This window comes from Sciurus vulgaris (genome assembly GCF_902686455.1).
Source record: "Sciurus vulgaris genome assembly, chromosome: 16".
Taxonomy (NCBI): Eukaryota; Metazoa; Chordata; class Mammalia; order Rodentia; family Sciuridae; genus Sciurus; species Sciurus vulgaris.
The window spans coordinates 12,424,261-12,432,792 of record NC_136477.1 but is presented as its reverse complement, the minus strand read 5'-3'; positions in this window follow the sequence as shown (position 1 = coordinate 12,432,792).

The following is an 8,532-nucleotide window of genomic DNA, read 5'->3' as shown; positions in this document are numbered from 1 at the left end:
TGTGGGCAATCCCCACGGGGTTCCCTCTTGCCCCTGCGAAAGTTCTGTTTCTGTCTTTCACACGTGAATAAATCCCGGTCCTCAGTTTTGCAAAAAGAAAATAGAAGAGGAAAGGAGGAAAGAAGGAAGGAAGGTAGGAAAGAAAAAGAAAGGAAGGAAGGAAGAGAGAGAGAGAGAGAAAGAAAGAAAGAAAGAAACTGTTGATTGAATTAGTCACAAAGACCCAGGGGGAATGAAACCCGGGGACTTGGTCTACCACTGAGCTGACACCCAGCCCACAGAAAGCAAGCAGGTTTAGTGTCCTGTGGGTACTTTCTTATACCCCAGTGACTGGTGTCTTTATACGAAGAACATAATAGACATCAACACAAACATGGGGAAATGGCTGTCTAACAACAAAGGCAGAGACCGACGAGGGTCCCGGAGTGCAGGCACAGCATGGCGCCATCCTGGGGTGGTACTGCAGGCAGCGGCGGGAATGTAAGGATGTGCAGCAGTGACTCCACCGCCTGTGCTCACGTGCACCAAGGAAAGAGGTGGGCCCTACCTGGAGGCCCTTAGTCACTGGGGTTGAGCCCCTGAAGGGCACGCTGGGCCCAGCCCCTTTCTGTCTTTCACTTCCTGGATGGGAGGATGTTTCAGGTCCCAGCATGAGGCACTGGTTCACCACCAGCCCAAAACAATGGAGCCAATTAATTATTTAATTAATTGATTCAGGACTGGAACCTCCTACACTGTGAGCCAAAAGAGACCCTTTCCCTTTATAAGTTGATCGTTTCAGGTGTTTTGTGATACTAACAGAAAGCTGACTAAGTACCAGAATCCCGGGGCCGGGGGAAAGCAGGGATGGGTTCTTTCATAAGAGTCTCTACAAGGACAGAGCCCGGCCCAACACCTCGAATCCAGACTTCTGGCCTCCAGAACTGAGAGAGAATAAACTTCTGTTGTCGCGAGCCATTCAGTCCGTGGCATTTTGCTATGGCGGCCATAGGAAACAAACACAAAGACTGTCAAAACAGTTACTGCCACAGAGGACGAGGACACTCTGAAAAAGCGCATTGACTGGAGGAGACCAGGATGGGGTGTGTGTGTGATGTCCCCGATGAGATCCTAGACCAGACAAATGAACCCCGGTGCCAAACCCAGCGAAATTAAAATAGAGCGAGCAGTTAACAGTATTATGTGACATTTATGTCCTGGTTTTAATAACGGGACACCCCATGTTTACGCTGGATGAAGAGTATACAAGAAGTCTCTATTATTTTTGCAAGTTTCTGTAAGTCTAAAATTATCTCAAAATTAAAAGTTAAAAAAAATACACGTTCCATCTTCCTTCCTCCACACACCGTCATTAGGTCCCCCAACACGGTCTAATTTAAAAGTTAGCCGAGCTCCAGGCCCCCGAGAGGGCCTGCGCCCCAGGCTCCACCCCACCGTCCTCCTCCCCGCTCTTCCCGCCTCTTCTCCACCGTCAGGTGAGGGCCCCACGCATGCGCTCTGCACACCCCCCTACTAGGGGCCAAACTGAAGCACCTCCGCAGCTTCTTAGGGCCTGGAGAAGACCAGGAGGAAATGCTAAGACCCAGGCACCCACAGCATTATCTAGGAGAGAGTGCGGGTGTCCTCGTGTCCCCTCTTCCTATGGAGGCTCCATCCTGTGTGGGTGGTCACACCCAGGAGAGGGCAAGAGCTTAGCTCTGAACTGGACCGGGCGGTGCACACCTGTAATCCCAGCGACTAGGGCGGCTTAGCTAGGAGAGTCACAAGTTCGAGGCCAGCCTGGCAACAGGAAAACCCTCAGCAATGAATAAATAGGTAAATAAATAGGACTGGGGATTTAGATCAGTGGTAAAAACATCTCTGGGTTCAATACCCAATACAAAACACACACACACACACAGTCACTTCAGTAGCTCTTCCTGTGGTACGGATGTTTGTGTCCCCACCCCCAAACTTCATCTGGTGAAATCCTAACCCCTGGATCCTAATCCTAACTCAGGGTGCAGCACTTGGTCAGCATGCAAGAGGCGGTGGGTCCGTCTCCAGCAAAGAAAGAAAAGGAAAGAAATCCTGTCCCCAAGGTGATGGTGTCAGGTGGGGCCTTTGGAGGTGATGGAGCCTACTCTAGCGTGAATATGGTTTATTCCCACTCATGTGGAGCCACGAGCCCTGGGGCCTCCAGCAGGATCTGAGGTGACAGGGGATCCACTTTCCTAGATGATGAATGTTTTTCCCGCAGGAATGGGTTAGCTGTTGCAGAAGTTTGACCCCTTATTCTCTCTTCTACTCTCATGGTCCTTTCTTTCCATTTTCAGTCGTGAATTGATTTCACACGTGGCCCTCACCAGAGGCTGAGTAGATGAAACTGCCCAACTCCAAAATTCCCAACTCCAAAACTGTGAGCTAAAATGAACCTTTTTTCTTTATAAACTATCTAATCTAAATTATTCTGTTATAGCAACAGAAAATGAACTTTGTCGGTATCCTTATAAAATGAACCAGAGGGAGCTTATCTAAACTTTCTACCACGGCAAGATGGTACCATCTGTGAACCACGAAGTCGGGCCCTCACCAGACAGGCAACATACCTGGAATCAATCAGTTCTCCAAGGACACCCAACTCCTTCCATTGGAGAATGGTATTTAGAAATCAAGATCTGGGTGCTAAAGTGTGCTTATTGCTACTGGGGCAGCACAACAGAGCACATTTTAGTCAGTTTTGGTTTTTTTTTTTTTTTTTTTTTGCTTATTTTGTTTACAGCTTAAGAGCTGTAAGTCTTTAGACCTTTCTCACAAGGGTCTGTGCACTCCAATGCTAGGCTTGCTGTCCATGCTGGCCTCTCATGCAGACATGGTCCCCTATGCTGAAGGTCACCGTCCCTGGGGAGCCTCCTTCTCTCTCATTTCTCTCCCTGCTTTTCAGAGACAACAGAGCACAGAAGTTTATCACGGAGGACCCTCTTGTTCTGAGTATGCATCACATTGCAGGAGACAGTTCTCCACGCCCCCCCTTAACGCACATGTGTATTGGTTTACAGATTACACAGGCACACGTGTGCATTTAGACCACACTTGACAGCATATGAATCACAAACCATACATGGAAAACAGGCTCGAGACAGGACGAGACAAGTAAATGGAACTAGAAATTAAAATTTTTTCCCCACACCCGACATCAGAGACCACTGATTTCCCCACCCCATCCAAATGGGGGTTTGAACCCAGGGCCCGGGAATGCCACGCAAGTACTCTGTCACTGAGTCACATCCCCAGCTGCCCACTGCTTCTCTATTATGGGTCCTCCTGTTTGGAAAAAAATAGTAATAGGCCAGGCATGGTGTCCCATGCCTGTAATCCTAGTGACTGGGGAGGCTGAGATAGGAGGATTGCAAGTTTGAGGCCAGCCTCAGCAACGTAGTGGGGCCCTATCTCGAAGGGCTTGAGAAGATGAAGCTTGGTGGTACAGCATCCCTGGGTTCAATCAACCAGAACAACAAAAACAAATTAAAAAGAAAGAGAGAAAGAAATAGTGATAGAATCTGCGTTTTCATCTGGAATATCAGTGCCCATCAGCCTTCCTCACAGTTAGCAGTGAGGACAATTCATAGTTCTCCTTCCTCTGTGTGGTGCTTTCAGTCTGGGCCCTTCCTCCCCCTCAGGCAGGTGAAGCCTGGACAGCACTTTCCCCAAACAGACGGATGACTCCAGAACCGTCCCAGGCTGTCAGTGCGAACCCTGCTGCCCCAGCTCGCCCAGCCCTTCCTGGGGCCGCAGCGTCCCTCTCCCTCTGCCCCCCAGGCTGCTTCTCTTCGTGGCCCCGCTAGACCTCAGTTTCCCGGTCCACACGCTTTATTTTAAAACGCCGACATCCGGGTTATGGGGTGGGCGGCGCAGGCCTGCGATCCCAGCTCTTGACGGGCGGAAGCGAGTTCGAGGCCAGCCTGAGCCGCTTAAGAAGACACGGAAAAGCAGGATCGGGACGTGGCTGCGCCGCAGAGCCCTCGCCTCGCACGCACGCACGCGGCCCTGGGTTTGATACCATCATTGGAACAAAACCCAAAGCCCCCAAATACCCAGAGGAGCATGTTTGAGAAGGGAGGGAGGCGGGCGCCTTGCTGCGTGGAGTGGAGCCGGCGACGCGGGCATCCCTCAGGGCTGGGACGGCAGCGAGCCTCCCCGCAGCCCCGCCGCGCCGCAGCTGGAGAGGAGCCCGCCTGGCTGAGCTGCTGCTGGCCACCCAGCAAGCCGCGAGCCCACCTGGCCCGCGGCTGGGTTCCGACCTCAGCACCACACGATAAATAAATAAAGTCCCGTGTCCTCGACAATGAAAAAAGATTAAAAAGAGAGATCTTAATGCATGGGAGCAAGATATTGTATCATCTCTTATAGATGGTGGTAAGCGTCCAGAACATTCCTGCCAACTCGGCACAGTGCCCCGATTTCTCCACATCCTTGCCGACATGTGTGTGTGTGTGTGTTTAAATAATAATAATCATGATGGAGGCAATCATGGACTTTCTGTCTTTCTTTCTTTCTTTCTTTCTTTCTTTCTTTCTTTCTTTCTTTCTTTCTTTCTTTCTTTCTTTCTTTCTTTCTTTCTTTCTTTCTTTCTTTTTTTTTGGTATCAGCGTGCTTAGCCACTGAGCCTCATCCCCAGCCTGTTTTTCTTTTTCTTTTTCTTTTTTTGTTTAGCGACAGGGCCTCATTAAATTGCTGAGGCTGCCTTTGAACTCAGAATCCTCCTGCCTCAGCCTCCAGAGCCTCGGGGGGCTGGCAGGTGCCCCCATGCCCAGCTGCTCATTGACTTTTTACTTAGTATTGTGTCCACGTGGGAAGAGAGACCTATAAATAGCTAATAAACACATGAAAAGATGTCCAACATTGTCATCAAGAAAGTGCAGATAAAGCCTCCAGGAGACACCGGCCACACCCAGGCAATGGTTGGAAGGAAAGGCAGCGAGGCAAGTCTTGGCGAGACCGAGCAACGGGAGGCCAGAGAGTGCGGGGGGCGGCGGTGACTCGCCTTCCGTTTGGAAGACAGTTTGACAGTTTCTTTAAAAAGTCACATGCACACTTCCCATGTGATCCAGTGCAAGAGGAATTTTTTTTTTAAATCATATTAACTCAAAGAGTAGCACCTCATGGTTCACGGCCGCTGTATTTGTAATACGGGAAACACCCCCAAAGTCCATCAGCAAGAGATGGACGAAAGGTGGTCCATTCACACGGCGGAACAGAACGAGCAGAAAGAACGAGCTGCGCATGCGTACAACCACACGGGTGAATCTCAGAATCGCTCTCCTCGCTGGAAAAAACCAGATGCCAAAGATCCCACACCCGGGCCGGGGTGTCTGTGCTCGGTGGTAGAGTGCTTGCCTAGCAGGCACGAGGCCCTGGGTTTTGTCCTCAGCAAAAAAATAAAATAACAAGGAAACCACTCTGTGATTCCATTCATATGAATTTCTAGAAAATGCAACGTGATTCTATAATGACAGAAAGCAGATTCGTGGTTGCCTGGGGTTTAGGGTACGGGAGGGGTGACACAGAGGTACTGGGCAGCTTTCCGGGTGACAAAGTGCTGGTTCTTGATTCCGTGATGGTTCCACAAGGGCATACACACTACATTTTTAAACAAAAAGCTTCCGGCCCGGTGGCAGGCACCTGCAGTCCCAGCTCACAGCGACAGCCCATCTCAAATAAGATTAAAAAAAGAGAAGAGAGAGAGAAGGAAAGAAAGGATGGCAAGTTTTGATTCACGTGGGCTTTAAATATCCTCGCTTGCCAACTTGTCATTTATGCCTCAATAAAATTCATTTTAATTCAATAGATATACAAAGATAGGCCATGAGAACCGCCCCCTCCAACTTCTGGCTCCCATGACTGTTCCTCCTGAGAGTCCACCAATGTATTTTGGGGTTTTGTTTTGTTTCCTTTGAATTTTTGGTTTTTGGAGACAGGATCTCACCATGTTGCCCAGGCTGGCCTCAAACTTCCAAACTTCCTGCTTCAGCCTCCGAAGTAGCTGAGATTATAGGTGCAAGCCGCCACCCCCAGCTTAACATTTGTGTATGTGTGCTATATTTTTTAATGTATGGAAATCATAAATATTGTCAACCTCATTCTGTCACCAAGATTTGCTCTATTCACATTAATCCATATAGTACTTGAATGGTGACCACAAAAAAGGTAGAAGCTATGTGGTGGCACAGAGCTGTAATTCAAGCTACTCAGGAGGCTGAAGCAGGAGGACCACAAGTTTGAGGCCAGCCTCAGCAACTGACCACGACCTTGTCTCAAAAATTTGAGATTAAAAAAATAGAAGAAAAGATAGGTGGATGTCCTCACCCCCAGAACCTGTGAATGTGACCTTATTTGGAAAAAGGAGGTTTGCAGATGTAATTGAGTTGAGGATCTTGAGATGGGATTATCCTGAATTGACCAGGTGTGCCCTAAATCCAAGATGAGCGTCTCTGTCTGAAGTAGAAGAGGAGAAACCCAGGCGGAGGAGCTGGCCCGATGTGTGTGTGCACTATCGGTCCACTGAGGTCCAGGGAGTTGAAATTCCCTCTCTCTGCTGGAGCTGGGGCGTCCATCCCTCTGGCCTGGTCAGGGAGGTCGGCCCTCTTGTGTCTTGGATCCCACGGGGACACTTCTCTCTGCCCCTCCCGCTCCCACTCCCGGGTCTGGGGACTGCCGTTCACCTGGCTTTCCTGATCCCCAGCTTGCAGGCCGCCGATCTCCAGGGTTCTTGGCCCCATGACCGTGGGAGCCAAATCCCATGATCTCTGTGTGGGTCTGTCTCTGCAGGCATCCTGCTGTGTCCACAAGTTCCGCGTCGCAGACGCAACCAACCTGGAACTGGAAACACTGGCGCGGGTGGGGTTTGCACCTGAGGCTGGGCGTGGCTCCTCGTGATCCACACTACTCAGGAAGCCGCCAACTCTGGGCTGCTGCGGCCGTTCCAGATGCAAACCGTAACAATATGCTGTAGGTTCTGCCGTGCTGTGAGTGTGGGTGCTGTGCCCCAAAGGGCCATGTGTTCACGGTTGGATCTCCATGCTGCTGTTATGTGGAGGTGGCAGAACTTTCAGGAAGAGGGGCTTGGAGGGAGGTCTCTAGGCCATTGGGGGGCATGCTCTGGAGGGCATCATGGGCCTGGTCTCTAGTCTCTGTGCTTCCTGGCTCATGGCCTGAGCCGTTTAGTACGCCCTGTGTTCTGTGTGGTGTGTTGCCCTCACCAGAGACCCACAGAAGGCAGCCCCGAAGCCAGGTGCAGTGGTGCCCGCCTGTAATCCCAGCAACTCAGGAGGCAGAGGCAGGAGGATCGCAAGTGGGAGGCCAGCTTGGGCAACTTAGCCAGACCTGTCTCAACGTGAAATAAGCAGGCCTCAGGACGCAGGTTGGTGGGATAGGCCTTGCCTAGCATGTGCAGCCCTGGGTTCCATCCCTGGTGCTGGAAAAAAATACAATTGGCACAGAATCTAGGCCTATCCTCCCGCAGGGTTTCAATCAACTGTGAGGATTCGTGATACTCAGTACACCGCGGGTGCTGTGTAAATAGTCGTTACACCTCCCTGTGACCAGGAAGTCTAGTCTGTACCTGCCCAGCACAGTCTCCCGCCTGGTTTCTTTACTTTCTTTCTTTCTTTCCTTTTTTTATTTTTATTTTTTATTTTTGGTACTGGGGATTGAACTCAGGGCCACTTAACCACTGAGCCACATCCCCAGCCCTTTTTAAAAATTTTATTTAGAGACAGGTTCTCACTGAGTTGCTTAGGGCCTCGCTAAGTTGCTGAGGCTGGCTTTGAACTCTTGATCCTCCTGCCTCAGCCTCCCCAGTGCCTGATAGTTTTGATCCTTGGTGGGTTGAATCCACAGGGGCCAAACTGGGTGATCAGGAGGACCGACGGTGGAGGGAACATCCTGGACAGGAAAGAAGTCCATTTCTTACATTCGAGATGACTAAAGCTGGTTCTATGAAGGTGCTGAAACTCTGCTGGAGAAAGTGTGGACTTTCCTTCTTGGGTCAAGTCCGCTGCCCCCACCCCAACCCCGCGGCAGGGAAGACTCCACCCCTCTCAGCTGGAACAGTGGCTTCCCGCCTGGCCCTCACCCCCCCACCCTGCCCCTAGCCTGTGAATCGCCCTGGACTTGTCAACCACAGAGTTTGGCTCAGCCTTGTGTCACAAAAGCCACAGGCCTTTCTTGCTCTCTCCCGGGCGTGCTCCATGGCTTCCTCCTGGTGGGCAGGCTCCTGAGTCTCAGTGACTAATAAAGGGACGTTCTCTTCTGCATGGTGTTGGCAGTTAAGTTTCCACATCTCATGCTCTTTAGGAAGGAGGTAGATAGGAAGCGATCAGAACACCGATGAGGCCCGAGGGCCGGATCTCCTGTACGCAGGACTCAGGTTGCTGTGTTGCCCCACTGCTCCAGGCCTCTATTCTCAAGGGAGAGAGATGTCAAAGTGACTGCTGGAGTTCCTGCCATTGCATCTACATCCCAGTAGCGGAAAGTAGAAATCCCCTTTTCCTC